We start from the raw sequence: 20,868 nt of genomic DNA, 5'->3' as shown, positions 1-20,868 counted from the left end.
ACGAATACAACGCATCACTAATGAATAAACCCCCACACTCCTGAACCCCACAAGACTTGCCAAAGGTCCCTGGTGGTCCAGCGGGCTATCGGCGCCTTTTGAATACCGGCAGCCGACAGCCTGAGTGCAGGAGATCACTCCAGGACCCCTGCTGGACCACCAGAGACTTTTGGCGTCTTGGGGGCGGGGGTCAGGAGGGTGGGGATTGTAGATAATTAAACTTAAAGGGTTTTGATGAGGTATTTTGGGGGAAACAAATACATATGTAACTAATGAATGGATCGGGGGTCCCCCGAGAACGGATGTAACGGATTTGGGTCCCAACAAATATGAATACTGAACGGGATGAATCCATCCCTGCTGCACATCCCTATGGTTTTACAAAACGTTTCTTCTAAAGAAGAGATGAATGGAGGTCATATGCATCTACCCAAGATTTTTTGTCAGGGCAAAACCTCTTCCAATGGATCAAATAATGCCAGGGCACAGGGTGACTGCTGAAGTTGGTGATGCACCAGGAAATTTGCTGCTGTCAGGTGCCCTAGAACATAGTACACCCTCCTACATTACCTGTGAGCACTACTTTCTTTGATGCAAAATTCATATCAATTTTATGCTTATAGCAATCCAATTATGAGGGAAAATTAGCTAAATCCATCCCATAAAATAATCACCTAATCTACTAATATCAGTTAAAATAAAATATACAAATGAAAAAATAGTTTCTGCAAGAACATTCAAACCATTTTTCTGCATGCAAATTAAATTAATAAAGACCAAACTTCTGTTTAAAATAGAAATGAAGAAGAGGGGACCATAATGCTGTAAAAGCCAGTGGTGATAAATACCATCATTTTCACAGCAAGAATTCAAGTTGCACAAGAACTGAACCTTTAAAATACAGACAAATCTTCACCAAATACAAAATAGAAATGTGCCACCAAAAACTGTTCTGGAAACCAGAAGCTTGACGGTATAATTATTTCTTGCAAAACATCAAGCAATAAAATCAAGAGATATGAAACATCATTCATAATATCAGAACCATGCTAATAAAAAGAATAAATGTCAACACAGTTGATGAACATCCATCATTTTAATAAACTTGCATAAATTTGTTCTAATATTTTCAAAACATTAATAAAATATGTCAAACATCTGATAACCAATAATTAAATATGTTCTAATATTCCCCTCCCCCAATAAAAAGCAATACAATGTTTCAAAACAATAGAAACATCAAATTACACACAATAATTAAAAATAATAAAGTTTTAAAAATCTCCTTCTGTTCATACTTGGAACATTTTGATTTCCACTTACCCTGAGATTATCATAGATAATCTCACTTTCCCTCTCTCAATTACATGCCAATGCTCTCATACACACTCCCTCTGTCTCACACTCACGCAGGCTGTCTCTCCTATGTGTCTGCCTGTGAGAGCCTGTGTATGACAACCAGGCTCTAGAACACTAATACACCACCTACTGGGCAAACAGAATGAGCCAGAACGCTATAGATCCTTACAGAGAAATTATACTCTAGTCAAAATACTGCACATCTGTCACTCATGTACATCACCTAATTCAGAATAAGGGACTACAAATTAGAAACAGAAATATGCTGGCAAAACCAGTCTCCCCGGGAGAGGACTCCAGAGGTCACAGCAAATGATGAATGTGACAAGGTGATAGCTAAAGCCAGAAGAATGCTGGGCTGCATAGAGAGAGGAATATCGAGTAAGAAAAGGGAAGTGATTATCCCCTTGTACAGGTCCTTGGTGAGGCCTCACCTGGAGTATTGTGTTCAGTTCTGGAGACCGTATCTCCGAAGAGACAGAGACAAGATGGAGGCGGTCCAGAGAAGGGCGACCAAAAAGGTGGAAGGTCTTCATCAAATGACTTATGAGGAGAGATTGAAGAATCTAAATATGTACACCCTGGAGGAAAGGAGGAGCAGAGGTGATATGATACAGACTTTCAGATACTTGAAGGTTTTAATGATCCAAAGACAACGACAAACCTTTTCCGTAGGGAAAAAATCAGCAGAACCAGGGGTCACGATTTGAAGCTCCAGGGAGGAAGATTCAGAACCAATGTCAGGAAGTATTTCTTCACGGAGAGGGTGGTGGATGCCTGGAATGCCCTTCCGAAGGAAGTGGTGAAGACCAGAACTGTGAAGGACTTCAAAGGGGTGTGGGATAAACACTGTGGATCCATAAAATCAAGAGGCCATCAATAAAGAGTGGGTGGCTCGCCAGAATGACGGCTACTGCCTGAAGATAATACCCTTATTCAATAAACATACACATGGTTACTGTGACTCCAACATCGCTCTAAGCTACAACAGCAAGAGGAAATGTGGAAAAAAGGATTCACACTCACAAAGCGGGGAGTAGCTGGCTTGTTATGGTGGTTACTACCCCAAACCAAATAAGCCTGATACTTCACTTTCAACGCATATCCAGCATAGCTCTCTGCTTCAAACGGCAGGGGAGAAGAAAAAAACTGATACTTCACGCATATCCAGCATAGCTCTCTGCTTCAAACGGCAGGGGAGAAGAAAAACTGATACTTCACGCATATCCAGCATAGCTCTCTGCTTCAACGGCAGGGGAGAAGAAAAACTGATACTTCACGCATATCCAGCATAGCTCTCTGCTTCAACGGCAGGGGAGAAGAAAAATGGATACTTCACGCATATCCAGCATAGCTCCCTGCTTCAACGGCAGGGGAGAAGAAAAACAACCAATAAGGGCTGAATAACATAGTCTGGGTAAAACAAATAAGCATGGGTGTAGCTTGCTTATTGCGGCGGTTACTTCCCCTACTACCCCTAACTAATCAAGCTTGATATTTCACTTGGATGCAGCTCCATCACTGCTCTCTACATTAATGGTGGGGGTGGTAGGGAAATAGAACCAAAGAGCTAAGAGAACAGATAAGTATGAGAAAAAAAATGTGTGTGAAGCTTGCTGGGCAGACTGGATGGGCCGTTTGGTCTTCTTCTGCCGTCATTTCTATGTTTCTATATTTGAACTCCACAGCTCCAGCTTCCAGAGGCCCTGCACCCTTTGCAGTAGAAGAGTACTGGAAAGCTCATCTGCATACTGCTACCAGCATCCCCCGGGAGAGGACTCCAGAAGTCACAGCAAGAATATCAAACCCTTCAAATCTTTGAGTAATGGTCAATTTAATTGTGGTTAAAGAGGATTGGTAAGTATAGCTTTGGGAAATCTTTCAACTTAAAAAGGTTTGGAGAAAGGTAAGATAGTGGGATATATTCTTTAGAGTTTGTGTCTGTCTAAGATAATAAACAAACAAGAGGTAGTTAATTTTAGTAACTGTATTTCCCACCCACTCACCCTTGATATTTAGGCAGGAGACACTTTCTCATTAAAAACCAACCAGGCTCTTATCTAAATAATATTATAACACCATCCCTTATTGAAAGTTTAATCATCCCCTTGTAGGACACTAGCTGATTAATTAGTAAATTCACATGTAAATTTAAAGTACTCTAATTCCAACTCCCTTAGTATCCTAAACTCAACTAGGAACTCAACAAAATTAAGATGAAGGCAGCAGTCCAGCAGCAAGAGGGGGGCTTTCCAGTCTTTTGCATTGAGTGGGACATGTATGATTTTTTCCTGCTAGTGAGAGATTGTATGTATACACTTGGTGCAAAGAGCTCCTGGCTCTCAGGCAATGAGTCCAATCTATGGAAGCCAGAGTAGTAGACATGAAGGAACTGAGGCAGATAGAAAGGTACATTGATGGAACCTTCAGGGACATAGTAGCCAAGTCCCAAATCCAGTCTGGCAGCCCCAGTGCTGTCTTGGAACAGAAAGGTCTCCCAGTTGTAGAACATCACCCTGGTATAACAGGAAGTGATCCTGTAGCAAGGACCTGCTCTCCAAGTGATATATTGTCCTCTCACACTGAGGATAAGTCTCCCAGGGCTACTGCCCAGTAGAGAAGGGTTAGGCCAACCATCATAGTTGGTGATTCAATTATTAGAAATGTAGATAGCAGGGTATCTGGTGGATGTGAGGACCACCTGGTAACTTGCCTGCCTGGTGCGGAGGTGGCAGACCTCACATATCACCTACATAGGATTATAGACAGTGCTGGGGAGGAGCCAGCTGTCATGGTACATATGGGTACCAATGACATAGGAAAATGTGGGAGAGAGTTTCTGGTAGCCAAATTTAGGATTTTAGGTAGAAAGCTGAAATTCAGAACCTCCAGGGTGGCATTCTCTGAAATGCTTGCTGTTCCACGTGCAGATCCTCAGAGGCAGGCAGAGCTCCAGAGTTTCAATGCATGGACAAGACAATGGTGCAGGGAAGAGGGATTCAGTTCTGTAAGGAAATGGGGAAACTTTGGGGAAGGGGAAATTTTTCTGAAAGGATGGGCTCTTTCTTAACCAGAGTGGAACCAAGCTGCTGGCACTAACTTTTATAAAGGAGATAGAGCAGCTTTTAAACTAGAACAAGGGGGAAAGCCGACAATCACTAAGCAGTGCATGGTTCGGAGGAATAGATCCTTGAAGGATACTAATGAAACAGAAGAGTTAGGGCATCCCAACAGAGAGGTTCCAATACAAGCAAATGTAGTTCATGTGCCTATATGTAAAAAATCACCTGAGCTAAAGATTTCCAAATTATCCCTATCAACTGAAAATCAGGTTGTTAACACAAACAAAAAACACACGTTGAGATGTCTGCATGCCAATGCCAGAAGTCTAAGAAGTAAGATGGGAGAGTTAGAGTGTATTGCAGTAAAAGATGAGATTGACATAATTGGCATCACAGAGACCTGGTAGAAGGAGGATAACAAATGGGACAGTGCTATATCAGGGTACAAATTATATTGCAATGATAGGGAGGATCAACTTGGTGGGGGTGAGTTGCCCCAGGAACAAAGGATCTAATATCTGGAGTGGCAAATCCAGACTGACAGAAAAGCAGAAAATGTGGATATCTTCCACCTATGCCAACTACCTTTTCCTCGGATTGGGCCCTCATGTTGTGTTGGCTAGTGCAGTGTGAGAAACTAGGGTAACCCCTAATATCAGAAAGGGTATGAAGCTGAGAATCAGAGCAAGGGAATGGAACACACCAGAAACCAGGGAGGAGAACAGGCAGGATGCTGAACATAGATTCAGGTGATGAATAAATCTTCTGGATGAGGAATGGAGCCAGAGAACAAGAACCAGAAGGTAGGACCATGCTCCACCAACTGACTGATGAAAATACCTCAGTATAAATACAAGTCTATGCAGAAAACATGATGGCCACCAGGGAAAAGTGAGGGGCACAATGCTGGGAGGATTGAATAGATAGTTCAAGCAGCGCACAGCTCCACCTGCAGTCTGGTAGAGAATTCAGCAACAGATAATTACAGGGGAAGAGAAATTAGACAAAGTAAAATGATACATGACATTGTATCTTTATAGGCAGAATGTAAGTATTATAAATAAATAAATAAATAAAAATAATATCAGCAGGAAAAGGAAGAATGAAATAAAGATGAACACATTATGGGCTGGTTTTTAAAAAGGTTACACGCATGCCGGGCCTATTTTAAAAAGGCCCGGCGATGCGCATAAAGCCCTGGGACATGTGTAAGTCCTGGGGCTTGCATAAAAAGGTGGGGAGGGGGTGCGGCATGGGCGGGGAGGGGAGGGGGAAGGGTCAGGCTCCCAGCACATCAGCCATATTTGCCACTGTGCCTATTTCGGAGCCGCCTGGGAGGGAAAGGGGGAAAGCAGCGCGGCTCGGAGTGGGCTTGGTATTGCGACTGTCGCTGCTCGACGTCTCCACTCCGCCCTCCTCACCTCCTTGGCGACTCCCTCTGCTGCGGCGTCATTCTGCCGTTTTCCTCCGGCATCTCCGGAGCGGCTCGACACTGCAATCCGCCATGTTTCACAAGGGCCTAAGGGCGCGTGCGTGGCGTGGCCCCGACTGAGGTACCAGCATTGGCGTGAACCTCAGGGGCGTTCCCCTGAGATGACGTCAGCAGTACCAGATATATAAGGTCTTAGAAATCGCTAACTAATCGAGTTAGCAAAGGTTATGGTACAAGGATTCGTTCTAAGCTGCTCTGCCTCCTCGGACTTACCAGGGGTGCCCGCTCCTCGGGGGCCTCGCTCTCTCTTTGTTTTTCAGGTCACAGTCAGGAACCGGTACTCGCTCCTCGAGGGCCCATGTTCCCGGACTGGTTGCTGAATTCTTATTCTGCCTGGAAGTCATCGCTGCCTACACCAGTGAGTTACTCTCTTTCTCTCAGAGCTTTCCCTGGAACCAGGTACTCGCTCCTCGAAGGCCTAATTCATTCCAACTCCTGGACTACTTCTAGAGACTATTGTATGAGTGTTACCATCTAGGTTCAGTTCCTGAACTCTGCATACTCTGCCTACTCACTATATTCAGTTTCTTTACAGATCAGTTATCCAGGATCACTGTTCCAGTACCTGAGGGACTACAGCCCTGCCGGGCACTTCCAGCTCACTACTGACACCTCTGGTGGTTCAATACACTGTTTAATAAAAGAACTAGTGTGTGTCTGTCTCCATACTCTGAGCCTGACCGGGGGTCCCTCTCGGGATCTTCCCCCGGGGGCGTGGTCATCTGCCACCGGCCCAAGGATCCACCTACAACTACCTCAAACACCAACACTTGGCACGCGCAAGGTGCACAATTGTGCACCCCCTTGCGTGCGCCGACCCTGGATTTTATAACATGCGCCAGCCTGTGCATGCATGTTATAAAATCATGCGTACATGTGTGTGCGCCAGGTAGCGCGTGCACATGTACGCCCGTGCGCAAGCTTTTAAAATCTACCCCTATATGGTGGAAAGGAAAAGAAACAGGAAAGGAAGAGAGAGTAGAGGAGAAAAGGAAGCAGTTAAGAGCAGGGGAGAGATAAGAAACATGAATGAATAGTAGAATATTATGACATACAGGGTAGAGGAGAGCTACTGGAAAGAGAAGACATGGCAGAATAGAGAAACAAATAAGGGGTAGATTAAAAAACAAAGTGAAAAAGCTTAAAAGAAAATTCATACAATGAATATAGCTTTCTCTTTCTATTTTCCTAAGATAGAAGCTAAATATAGAAAAAGTGAACACAACATTCAAACCTATCATCAGTACAGCATTTGCACATGTAAGTAATGTTCAGAGATTAATGCAAGAATTTTATAATTTGTGCATATATCTACTCCAAAAATATGCGTGCGTTTCACTATGTGTAAATATTTCCAATGCCAGTGTAAATCATGAAAGTACATGAACAGATAAATGTGAATAGGTTATTTACTCTTTCAGATACTACAAAGAGAAGGGGTCACTCAATGAATTTTGCAAGTAGCATATTTAATAGAAATCAGAGAAAATTCATTTTCACTCAGTGCACAATTAAGCTTTGGAATTCTTTGCCAGAGTACATGGTTAAGGCAGTCAGTGTAGCTGGGTTTAGAAAAGGTTTGCATAAGATTCCTGATGGAAAGTCCATAAACGTCTATTAATCATGTTGTCTTAAGGGCTAATTTTAACTGCCCTGCACAAGGGAAATCTGGGAAATACGTGTGTGATCGGGATGTGTGGGCTGCGCTGATCTTAATATGCCCGCAGCCACATGCGTATCTCCTGTTACGCAAATAAAATTGGTAAGAGGAAAAAGGTGTGAGCTGGGGTGGGGTCTGGGTGGAGCATGGGCGGGGCATGGGTGGGGCATGGGTTGGCCGGGATAGCATCATCAGCACACAAGCATGCTCCAGGACCTAACAACCATGTAACCTGCTGCTGCTCCAGACTGCAGGTATATATTAAAACAAAAAATTCTAGCGTATTCAGAGAGGTTTTAGGGGTTGGGGCTAGTAGGGTAAATGGGATGCAGGTTAAATAGGGAGTTAGGAAGTTCGATCCTTTACAGGGATGAACTGGGAGGGAAGACAGAATTGGGCCTGTTGTATCACCATGTGTACCTACTAAAATCTCCTCCCCTTACACGATCAAGATGGGATTTGCATGCTTCATATGTGCATGGGTAGCCAATTTTATAACGTGTGCATTTACAAACGCATGTTATAAAATTGGTGCATCCAAGTGCGCACACGGGCAACCATGCACACATGGATGCCCATGTGGCCTTAAAATCTACCTTTAGGGGAATAGCCACTGCTCATTACCAACATTAGTAGCAAGGAATCTTTTTAATGTTTGGGTACTTGCCAGGTACTTGTAACCTTGATTGGGAACTGTTGGAAAATGGATGCTGGCCTTGGTAAACCCTCAAACTGAACCAGTAAGGAAACTTATTTTATTCTTACATTCCTAACTCCTGGGCTGGAGTCCCATCACAGGACCCAAAATACCATACCTCAAACACAGATGTCACAGTTATCCAAATTCTCACAGTTCTCTCCTGCTGTTAATTTAGTTTGAGTATCCTTCTGCAACCTTTGGACACAGGGAAACTACTTACATGCACTTATTTTTCTAGAAATTTTTCTCTGTGGAAAAAAATTATGCCATTAGGGATTGAGAACTCCTAGCAGTTAAGTCCACTCTCAAAGAATGGTGACACCTATAGGAGGGGGCCAAATTTATGGTTACAATTTACATGGATCCTAAGAACCTGGCATACCTTTCGCAGGCTCAACATCTAAATCCACGACAGGCCTGCTGGGCATTATTTTTCAGCCGATTCAATTTTAATCTATGCTTCCGACCATCAGAAAAGAATCAGCAAGCAGATGCTTTATCTAGAAGCTTTCTACCTGATGATGCTCCGACCCACCCCGCTATATTATTGACCCGGCTCAAATCATGCTTGCTCCTACCTTCACGGTACTTTTGGGGAAGATGGTGGTACCCAGGCGTCTGAGGCAGAAGGTCCTTCACAGGGCTCAAGACTCTCACCTAGCGGGATACCTTAGAATAGCCCTGATAAAAAATCTTATCTCCCATCATTACTGGTGGCCCCAGTGGAGTCTGGATACCAAGAGGTATGTTGAATACTGTCCCACCTGTGTGGCCAATAAAACTCCCCAAATGTGATCTTGTGGGCTATTACAACCTTTGCCCATTCCTGATAAACCATGGACTCACATAGCTATAGACTTCATTACTGATCTTCCCCCTTCTGACGGGAACACGGTTATCTGGGTTGTGTGGATCGATTTTCAAGAATGGCCCATTTTATTCCACTCCCTGGCTTGCCTACAGCCCCAGAACTGGCTCGGCTGTTTATACAGCACGTTTTTTGTATTCATGGCTTTTCTGTGAATATCATATCTGATAGAGGAGTTCAATTTACCGCTCAATTCTGGAAAGACCTCTGTAAAAAATTCAGAATTAAACTCAATTTTTCTTTAGCCTATCATCCCCATACAGCCGGCGCCATTTTGCAATACGGCAATACGATTCGAGTGCAGGAGGTCGCTCCCGGACCCCCGCTGGACTTTTGACAAGTCTTGTGGGGGTCAGGAGGCCCCCCCCCCAAGCTGGCCAAAAGTCCCTGGGGGTCCAGCGGGGATCCGGGAGCGATCTCCTGTGCTCGTGCCATTTCTATTAACGCACCCGTGTCCCGAGAGTGGAAGATCACACCGGGACCCCCCCACTGGACCCCAGGTAATTTAAGACATTTTGGGGGGGGTCGGGAGGGTGGGGGATTTATTTTAAAGGGTCAGGGTGGGTTTTAGGATTGTTTTAGTGTGCTGGTTTTCTCGCCCTCCCCCTTCCCCTCCCCCTTCCCCCGATTTACGATTTTTGACGATAAATCGGGGGAATTCCTATTGTATATCGCCTCTAACGATTTTTGATGATTTAAAATATATCGGACGATATTTTAAATCATCAAAAAATGATTCACATCCCTATCAGATTGTGCCTTGGACCTTCTCTCACTTGCTACCTGCCTCTCTGACCCAGATTGTGCTTTGGACCTTCTCTTGCTTGCTGCTTGCCCCTCTGAAACAGATTGTGCCTTGGACCTTCTATTGCTTGCTGCCTGCCTCTATGACCCGGATTGTGCCTTGGACCTTCTATTGCTTGCTGCCTACCTCTCTTACCAGGATTGTGACCTGGACCGTCTCTTATTGGCTGCCTACCCAGGGGTACCGGATTGTGCCCTTGATGCTTGCTTGCTGTGGTCCAAGGGCAAGTCAAGGTAAGACTGTTACACTATCCTGGGTCCACTATCACACTGTAACACGCATGCCTAGGGAGCCGGGTGTGTAACTCTGCATTGGCAGCGTATGCGGGCGCCAAAAGAGCAGGCCGCTGCTGCAGTGGTCAGCATCAGCAGTGAGAGGCATTGATGGGGGGAAGCAGGAATGAGTTGCTTGCCTGCCCAGGTAAAGGGACCCGGTCATGGTCTCACGCGGCCGGGGATCCTAACACAAGTGGACTTATACATGAAATAGACTTAATGAGTATATACAATACATATATTTTGGATCAATCTCTATGCTGTGCAGTCATACATTAAAAAGTGACTGTGTCATATTGATAGTTTGTTCTGTCGAAGAGTATGTCTTTTTTACTTTAAATGAAAAACGTTTTGCCCATTTTTCACTGTCCAAACATTTCTTTGGGCTATGATTATAACTGAGCAGTAATTTGAGAAAGTGCAACTTGTTCCTCAAGATTGTGTTCAACCACATATATGATTGCTGATGAAAAAAAACTCAGTAGGTTAAATTTTGGTCACTTTGATTTGTTGTATCCACCGTGTGTGTTCACGATAATTAAACTTAGCTAGATATTGCATATGTAAACCAGCTGGAGGAGAGCATATGTTACTTTGACATCCCTTTCGCACTTTATCTGAGTCATGGTGATACCATGGGGCCTCTGATGTTATTAGATGGAATTTGGGGAGCTTGCTGGCTTCCCATGGATTTTCGTGATAGAAGAAAGGCCCTTACAATCCCCCGTTCCTACTGAGCATACGTGTATAATGGGAAATCCCTCACAGTCAACGTGGCTCTCAGATTTTGAGAGGAGAGAATGAGACACAAAAAGAAAAGAAAAGTTATTTCACTCCTGGAAGGTTGGAGGGTACTCGAAAACCTTCAAACTGCCGAATGAACTTTTGATCTGTGCCACAGCTTTTATTTTTTTCTCTTCTGTTAAGAAAATTAAGGGGCTATTAGCAGTAGAATGAAATTTGTAAAGCAGCTGAATCAGTGAAATTTTGAGATGCAAATATAACAATTTTCACATACTCTCTAAAATAGTTTAGTTTCTTCTTCACTAGTGTAGTTCAATTCCCTTAGAAATACAACTTCAGGCAGGAAAGTTTCTTTTTTCCCATTGTATCCCCCTGTTTCTTTCTGTCTTGTACCTCATGCTTAACTCAATAATTATTTCTTTTTTTCCTTGTTTCTTTTTATGGCATGGATTATAGAACACATGTGAACACCAACAGAAAAATACTGTGATCTAGAGCACACTCTTATAATGACTCCGTTTCCATTCAAGGCATATTAGTGTGATTTATCTAAAGCAATAAAATTCCAGTCAGAATTTCTGATCTCATGTAAGTGTGTATTTGTGCAATGGTTACGAGTTCAAGATTACACTTGGATGGTATCCAGTCAAAAGTAGTCTATAGCTGTTGCATCTGGTTCCACAGTCATGTGCAGATGTTATGAAGCAGGTACCTTGATAAAAGTTTTCTCATCCCTTCCTGATCCCATCGCTCTGTCTTCCAGAACTTACCTGCTTCTCTGTACTTTCAAATCATAGCAGTTTGTTTTGTACACTGCAGCATGTCTCACTGACTGATTAAGAAGAAACAGTCTCAATGTCTCTGATAGTTCCCTTATCTCTATTTATTTATTTTATTTATAACTTTTCTATACCGAAGTTCAAATAACAGAGTTAATTTTCACTCCGGTTTACATTGCAACCATAAAAAACAGTGACAAAGTTGTCATAGAACAGGGGGAGAGAAAAACTTGGATACAGCTTAAGCATGGGGAGTAACGTGTCCTAAACTGGTAAGAACTGATAAGAGTTGGCTTTTTGGGGTAACAAGGTATTCCGAGGGAGGGGGTAGGAATGAGGGATTGGAAGGGGGTTGGAAGGGGGGTTGGAAGGTGGGGGGGGGGAGGGTAGAGGAGGGTTACCATAGATTTCATGAAACTAATATACATATATTAAATAGCTTAGTCAGCGGAAGAAAAAGTGCTTAGGCATCTGAACTTAGGAAGAGCAGGTCCATGGAGGATGAGGCAAGGACGAGTGTTATGGGAAGGCTTGTCTGAATAGTAGCGTCTTAAGTCTCTTCTTGAATGTAATTGGGCATTGTTCCAGCCTAAGGTCCGGTGAGAGCAGGTTCCACTGTTTGGGAACATCTCTACTTGCAGTCATTCATATAAAACAAAATTATTCTCTGTAGGTATTCTTCCAGTAAGTGCTACAACAAACTCCAATTTTACAAATTCGGTCAGCAACTTTCCTAAAGCTGGATTCAACGTTCTGGATTTCCTCTGGGTCTGTCTGCTTAAACAGGGGCTAAGGGTGGCTTATTTAAGTTTTCTCACAAATGTACTCCCAGCATTATTCCAACTCTCAACATTATCACAGTAAATGAGATTTACTGATTCCCCTTGTTAATTTTGTTTCAGAGGATATCTCAAATTGTGAGAGCCCTCAGATCCCCCAGAGTTTTTGTTCTCAGGTGATAAATGTCCATTTTATTTTGCCTTCAAATAATTCATCCATTAGCCTCTTTGTTCCTCACATTCTTGTAGCACTCTTGCGGTGATATTTTTTTTTTTCTGGACAGCAACTTGTAATCTCTGCCAAATCTTTCTTGATCTCCCTATCTTTCTTCTGACTTTCTCTTGAATGACATCACATAACCAGAGGCTTTCTTAGCTCACCTACCAGCTCCAGCTGCTCTTAAAGATACAGTAGCAGCCTCTTAAACCTGTACAAAATACACAATTAAACAATTTTCCCAGTTGTTAACATTTCTGCATTTTAATCCCTGATTATACATAGGTTAAAATATTGCCACTTAGCTAATTATTGAAGATAATTGTCTTGATTTGAATATATCCATGTAAATAGGGTTTAACTGGTTATGTTTTTAATCGCACATCAAGTTCCAAGTTATCAATCTTCCTTTACCAGTTGTAGTAGTGTTCCACAAAACGGCACCACCCAGCCATCCGCCACATTTTACTACTGAGGAGAAGGACTTTTTGGCCATGCTTGTCCTCCAGTAGGAGGAGCACCTACACCCCTCTCGGCCAGAGCAGGGGGGCATCAAGGCCAGGACAACTGCTTGATCTAAAATCTGGAAGGAGTTGAACAAGTAATCATGTAGTTAATTCTGTGGTTCCAACCTTCTTCCCTGGGTTGAAGGCTGGGTGGCAGTTATAGGCTAGGAATATTACAGGGCTTCCAATACTGTAGCTCCTCATCCTGATGGGATTGTTCTATTGCAACTGTAGATGGTAGGGCCTTTCATGATAGGAGTAGTAACATCCCCTGAAAAGCAGGGTGGGATTTATGAGGCATTGCATGTTCATAGTACTGTAATTGTTCTGACTCTTGCATGGATGTCTATCATCACAGAAAGATTGTGTAGGAGAAAAAGGCAGAGCTGAGCATCACCTGTCTGTACGAATAGTGCTACAGCGCTCCTTTTGAATTAGACTGTACACTACTGCCATGCCACATATCCACTGGGCCTAAGCCTTGATAGAAGGTCAGGGGAGGTCTGAAAATCGCATCGTTTTCTTGATGTTACATTGAATATTTACACTGTGTCACCCTTCTCATGCTGGCCAGAGGGGGGTAATAACAATGTTCATGCTGCTACTAGTTAGAGTGGTTACTTAAAGGAAGGATAAAAGTGAGGCTTTGCATTCAGTTATGTTTCAGAAGAGAGATCAGTTGGAGTGGTTTTAAGACAAACACTATGAAATATTTTAAGGGGCAAAAGGACTTTGTATTATGACAAAGTCTGATCCATACTTTTTAATGTTTCTTACAACATTATGTTTTTAACAGTGAATGCTCCATTCACCAGGAGCTGGAGGCCTTAAAGGCCACTTTATGCATACTGAGAGCTAGCCTTTCTGCAGGAGGTCCATTAGCACATCTGACTTCCAGAAAGTAAATGCAAATGTGTTTCAGTGAGTCTGTTTGCATTTCATGAACAATAGCTATATTATGTGTCTTTTGAAAATGGTATGTAAATGCCTTTATACTCTAGCATTTTGAGACCATAGACCTTGCAGTGCATTTTGCAGGAACTGCAATACATATCATTTACTCTGGTAAAAGATTTATTTAAATCTGTATTTAATATTTCATTACTAGACAGAAAACAATTGACTTAAGGCAAGAATCTGCACAAGCAAATAGAGCAGAAAGAAATATAAAATTTAATGAAAAATATGGCCATATTATAGTACAATTGCAATAACCATATATAGATAAACGTCATACCAACAAATCAATAAAAACTTTCATATCCTAGAGGGAAGCCATATGTGGATTCTAAAGTAAAGCAGATGGTTTCTATTCCTAGCTTCTTTGTTTTCTAGAAGTTTCCTATATTTTAGGTACCTGTCTTTTCCCCTATTTGTCATTATACACTACAGATAATAGCACAGTTTTGAAGATGAGTTAGAAATGTTATATTTTTCTGTCATCGCTATTCATATTGTTTATTTCACCTGACACTGCAAACACATGCACTATTGGTTTTGGCTATTAGGTTTTCTGAATTGGTACAACATCTGGACAATGAAAGTTTGTGTTATAAATCTTGCAGGAGAAGCCAACTCTACTGGCTAAATGTCTTTTAGTTTTGGCAGGGTGATGATAAAGTTCCTGAATACATGTACTAGTATAAAGCATGCATGGAAACACAGACATTTTTATAGTGATCATTATCTTTTTATAAAGCATCAAAATGGCTTCCACCTGTTCCACTGGATCCATACATTGCAACATTCTGGGTCCTGGTTCTTCAAGATTTGGCCATTTTGAAAATCCAGCAAAATATATATTTTTTTCAATTTATGCTGTGTATCTGTAACTAGCTCTTACCTTGCTAGTTACAGATACACATATAGTTATTAAACCAGCAGACAAGGGTGTCAGTGTGGTGATTCAAGATTGCCAAGTTATGTTGCAGAGATTTAACAAAAGTTAGTTGACCAATGATATTTTTATAAATTGTCACCTGATCCCACTCTTCTACCACAATCTACTATCAAACAGCTAGTCTCTTTGGAGTCATCATTATTTTTAACCAATAAAGAGTAACAATATTTAGTGAACAAGAACCTATACATACATATTATTTATCAGGAGCCAAAAGTTCACAAATCTTTAACCAATTCCGTGACACTGATACCTCGTGGGCCGGTTTTGAAAAAAACCAAACCCCAGGCTGATAAATGTCTGCAATCCACCCCATTTACAAATGTTTTCATAAGAACATAACATATGGTTTTCCTTATTAGGTCAGATTAAAGATCCATCAAGCCCAGTATCCTATTTCCAACGGTGGTCAATCTAGGTTATAAGTACCTGGTAGGATCCTAAAAGGTAAATAGAGTTGATGCTGCTTTTCCCAGGAATAAACAGTGGATTTCCACTAGTCCACCTTAATAATTTTATAAGGACATTTTTCCAGGAATTTGTCCTAACATATTTTAAACCCAGTTATACTAATAGCTTTCACCACAACCTCTGGCAACCAATTCCAAAGCTTAATTATGTGTTGAGTAAAAATATATTTTCTCCTATTTGTTTTAAATGTATTACTTAGTAATTTAATTGCATATTGTTACACTCAGTAGTCCGCAGGCTACTCCCACAGGCTGCTTCTCTCACCTCCATGCCTGGCCTAGCTACGCTAACCTCAAAGATGAAGACGTTGCAAACAACTTCTGCTCCAGGCCATCCCACCACTCCTCAATGCTGCTAAAGTCCTCCAGCAACTCCAATGTGGCTGGATGCCAACGAAAACTCCCTATGTGGCACATCCTCCTTAGGCGTACATGAGTGTCACCTCAGTAATTAAAGGGACCATGGTAGGAAATCCCCCATGACCCCAAATGATATTGTCAGACCTTAGGCCCTATCAAAGGGCAATGTTCCCGACACATCTTGCCTCAGCAACAGGTCCCTCTACTTGATAGTAGTGTGAGTTGCCCAGTGTCTGTCTTCAGTCCAGCATCCTAGTCTTTATCTCTTCAGTCCATGGGCTACTCCTACAGGCTGCCGCCAGTGTCTCCCTCATTGTTCTCCTATTCTACTCTTTGCTTGCCTACCCTGCCTTTCTGTTCCATCTTCCCTTTGGGCAGATACCCAGTTTTAACTTTGGCTTGATCTTGGACTTGCTTGACCTCTGTCTGCCACTGATTACAACCCACTTTTGGATATTTGTGTCTTTCACCTGCCATTGACAACAGCCCATCTCTGGATACACCTGTCCTCTGTTCTTGTCATCCCAGCTCTTCTCCATGCACCCAAAAGACTCAACCCAAAGAGAATGAGGGCTGGCAGAGGTGAAGCTCCAGCTGGACCCCTGTTTTGTCAGAGTTCATCAGTCAATGGTGGGGACCTGCAGGGCTCCTCCCTGTAGATTACATCAACCTTACCTCAGCCCAAGTGCATATGAACACAACACAAGTCCCTTAGTTTTGTACTATTTGAAAATGTAAAAAACAGTTTGTGTTTCCCCCTATTCCACTAACTTTCTCATAGAGCTCTATCAAATCTCCCATAAGACATCTCCTCTCCAAGTTGAATAGACTCATCTTCCTCAGCCTTTCCTCAAAAGGGAACCATTCCATCCTTTTAATCATTTTGGTTTCCCATCTCTTTTACCCTGCCAGTTTTGCTATATCTTTTTTTGAGATACAGTAATCAGAATTGTATACAGTACTCAAGATATGTTTGAAACATGGAGTGATATAGAGGACCTATGATATTATCTGTTTTATTCTCAATTCTAGGGTTCATATTAAGCCATTTGGGTAGCTTGGCAAGTTAGCCAGATATACTTATGCCACTAACTTAGCCAGGATATTCAGCAGCATGGCAGCCCCGCTGAATATACCCAGCTATCTTAAAGTTTGCCAGATTTGTTTATTAGGCTAAAAGTAAGTCAGGCCTGTGGCCTGATCAGAGTTAGCCAGATAAGTTATCCGGCTAACTCTGAATTTTGTTGTTAGCTGGATAATTTATCCGGCTAACTTGACTCATCCCCAATACACCCATTCCCTGCCCTGTGTCACTTATCTGACTAAATCAGAAGTAAATTTTCAAAGGCCCGTGCACATAAATACCGGGGTTTATGCGTGTGGCTTGGCCTTCGTGTGCATGCGTGCATTTTATTTCAGTCTCGGCCATGCATATAAACTCCGGTACATGCAGAAGTGCTGGGCCTCTCCAAAGGAGCTGGCCTGGGGGGAGGGGGGCGGGTCTGGACAGAGAGGGGCATGGATGGGTTGGGCCAGCGCCATTAGATGCTGTTCCTGGAAGCTCATGCCAGCAGCTGGCCGGCACACAGAGATTACTGCTGCTCCAGAGGAGCAGTAAGTAGTAAAATAAAAAATGTTGTGAAAGTTAGGTTAGGTTTAGGGGGTGGGGAGAAGAGGGGAAGAAGGAGGAAGTTTAGGTAGGGGGGTAGGGAAGTTCCCTTCCAGTCCACCCCTTAATTGGATCAGACTGGGAGGGAACTGGGGGAGGCCTGATTGCGTCACCACACGTATTTAGCAAAAACGTGCCCCCCCTGCGCATGCCGCCCGCAGAGACATGCGCCAGATTTAAAATCCGGCTCGCGTGTGTGCGCAGTCATCAGATTTTATAACATGTGCATGCCGGCGCATGCAAGTTATAAAATCAGTGCAACCATTGTGCGTGCCAGGAACTGTGCACTCATGGACTGTTGCGATCCCCCCCTGCTGCTGCGTTACAGGAGGTCTCTTACCTTCCTCCAGAGGCCGCTCTGAAGCCAGGGCCTCGCCTACGTTCCATCCGGGACTTGCTCCAGGGCCTGAGAGGCCTAGCTGTGCCTGTGGCTTGCATGCCTCTGCGTTTGGACTTCCTGGTTTCCAGCCATGCCCGTTTCCCTAGGGGCTGGCCCACAGCTCTCTACCCCAGTTATAGGACCAGCGGTGGGCGGTCCTGGCAAGCTCCTCCCAGGGAGTTGCCTTCTACCTCCAGTATTTAAGGACTTTCTGTTCACTTGCAAAGGGCCTCTGGATTGGGCTCTACAGTCGTCTGTAACTTGCCGATCCAGGTCCCCTGGTTTTGCCTATGCCTTGATGGGTTCCTGTCCTGTGTCTCTGCCTAGATGTTCGTTCCTGTGCCTGCCAGCCGTAAGGACTTTGGATGTGAGTATCCCAGCATCGGAGTTCCTGTTCGCCTGGAGTTTCCCTGCACCCTCCTTCTCAGCGTGGTCCGCGACCAGCCTTCCTGGGCTGTGTAGGGCGTGTCTGGGACAGGGTGGGCCGCGACTCAGTCCCACGGGTGGGCTGAGTAGGGCGCCCTGATGGACAGTGCCATGTTTCCGTCCAGCCTTGTCTACAGTGTCTGCTTCAGCCCTTGCCAGGATGTCTTCCTGTCTCTGCCTTGACCTACGTCCTCGTCTGGTTCCTGAGCCTTCTGTCCTGTTGGGCCCTGGAGTGGCCAACAGGAGGGATTCGTCCCACGGGCTTTTGAGCTTCTGCCAGCCGAGGGGGCTTCGGATGTGAGTATCCCAGCATCGGAGTTCCTGCTCGCCTGGACCTTTCCTGTGTCTCGCTTCAGCCCTTGTCCTGATGTCTCTGTCTTGCTTCAGCCTGCTTCTGCCCCGTCTGATGTCTTCTGTTTAAGGACTCTGTCTGCCCTCGCCTCTGTCCGGCCTGCTGCCCATTGCCGTTCCCTGCGGCGGGTCTGAAAGGGCCGGGAACAGTCGGAGGACCATTCATTAGTCAACTTCCCCGTGTTGGCTACCATGGGCATGCAGGTCCGGCTGAGGGTCGGACTCCCTGCTTCTGTTCCTGCCTGCCTGGCTCACCATGCCTGCTCAGCTCACCTCCCACGGTGTGGCTTGGGGCTCCTCCTTGAGTCCTGCCGAGGCCCAAGGGCTCACCACCACCCGCTTACGACGACCGCGCCCGCGCGCGCTCGTAACATGGATGGGCGCACACTCCTTTACAAATCGACCCCTTATTGTATATAGCTAAGTGATGCCCACTGACTATAGCCAGATATTCAGCGGGCGCCATTTAGAAAGATATATCTGATTTACATGGCTAAGTATTTTTGAATTTTAGGCTCTCCTTTCCTAATAATGTTAGCATTCTATTTACTTTCCTGGATGCCATTGCACACTGAGCAAAGGACTGCAATATATTATCCACATTGATGGCTAAATTGTGTGGCTATAATTTAGACTGCTCTTTCCTAAGTGCATCACTTTGCACTTATCTACATTAAATGTCATCTTCCATTTGCATGCCCAGTCTCCCAGTCCTGCAAGGTCCTTCTACAAGCTCCCTCAATCATCTCGCTATTCACAACTCTGAATTATTTTGTGCCATCTGCAAAACTGATCACCTCACTCATTGTTCCCATTTCAGGATGTTTTATAAATATGATAATAACCATGGATGCAGAGACCCTCTACACCAGTGTTTCATAAGATGTGGTACTTATGGTTATTAAACAAGTACATTTAAGTAATGAATGGATGGATACCTGTTAACTTGTATTATCTCTAGCAGAACTTATTTTGAAAAACAATTTCTTTAAGTTCCAGGAGGATTATTATATCCAGATTCAGGGGATCACTATGGGCTCAGCAATAGCACCCACAATGGCAAATTTAGTAGTGTCACAATTTGAGGATCATTATATATTCTGAAAGTGTTGTTATGGTCATGTTACAGTAATGATTGATTTTTGTTTGGAATGCACCCATTTCTGAATTGCATGTTTTTCATCACTAGATCCTTTTTTAAAATTTACTATGATTTATGATCATCATCAAATTTCATTCTTGAACATTTTGATCTCTAAGATACCATGCTGTTTTGCAAGACAATTGAGAGAAACAATTTGTTAAAACTTAAAAGTTTTCATCTGAAATAATAAACCTTGGTCTTCCAGTGAGCCATTTTTTTAGATTATGCAGGATATGCTATAAGACATGAGTTTAACCATCAGGAACATGTAATGGGAATTCACATTTTTTGAATGGAGTTATCTCATCTTGGTTGTGAAAACAGCGTACTGCAGAGCCTTGTTATCAGATTGCAAGGCTCTGTTACAATATTGATCTAACAAAGCACAATAAAAGAAGGTTTGTGTATTTCAATATGCAAATAAGTCACTTTCTATTGCCAGTAGCATTAAACATCATTGGCATGCACTTTAAAATTCATTCTTAAAGAACATCCTTGCATTGCCTATACCTAAGAAGCAAACATATGCAACTGGGTGGTAAAAGCAGCTTTGTCAATGATAATAGTGGATTCTGACCATTCTTCTAATGGACACTTACCATGTTTTTGTTGTTTCATGTGTACTTATATACATGTGGGTGTAAGTAGGAAAATCTTGAGATTAGACATAAAACCTACATGGATTACAATTCCACCAATGTAATTTATTTTATCCAATGTAGTTGTTCACAATTGTATATTGGATGGACAGAAAGACTGATCACAATAAGTTTACATGAACATCAGAATTGTATTAAAAGAAACAAGGAACAACCCCCTATGATGAAACATTGTTTTCAAAAAGATATCAATTTGTGGACTTGCAGTGATGTATAATTGAATCTGTGGTGGAGCCATAAGGGGTGGTGATTTAATTTCATTGT

Source organism: Rhinatrema bivittatum, chromosome 1 (genome assembly GCF_901001135.1).
Source record: "Rhinatrema bivittatum chromosome 1, aRhiBiv1.1, whole genome shotgun sequence".
Taxonomy (NCBI): domain Eukaryota; kingdom Metazoa; phylum Chordata; class Amphibia; order Gymnophiona; family Rhinatrematidae; genus Rhinatrema; species Rhinatrema bivittatum.
This window is presented reverse-complemented; position numbering follows the sequence as displayed.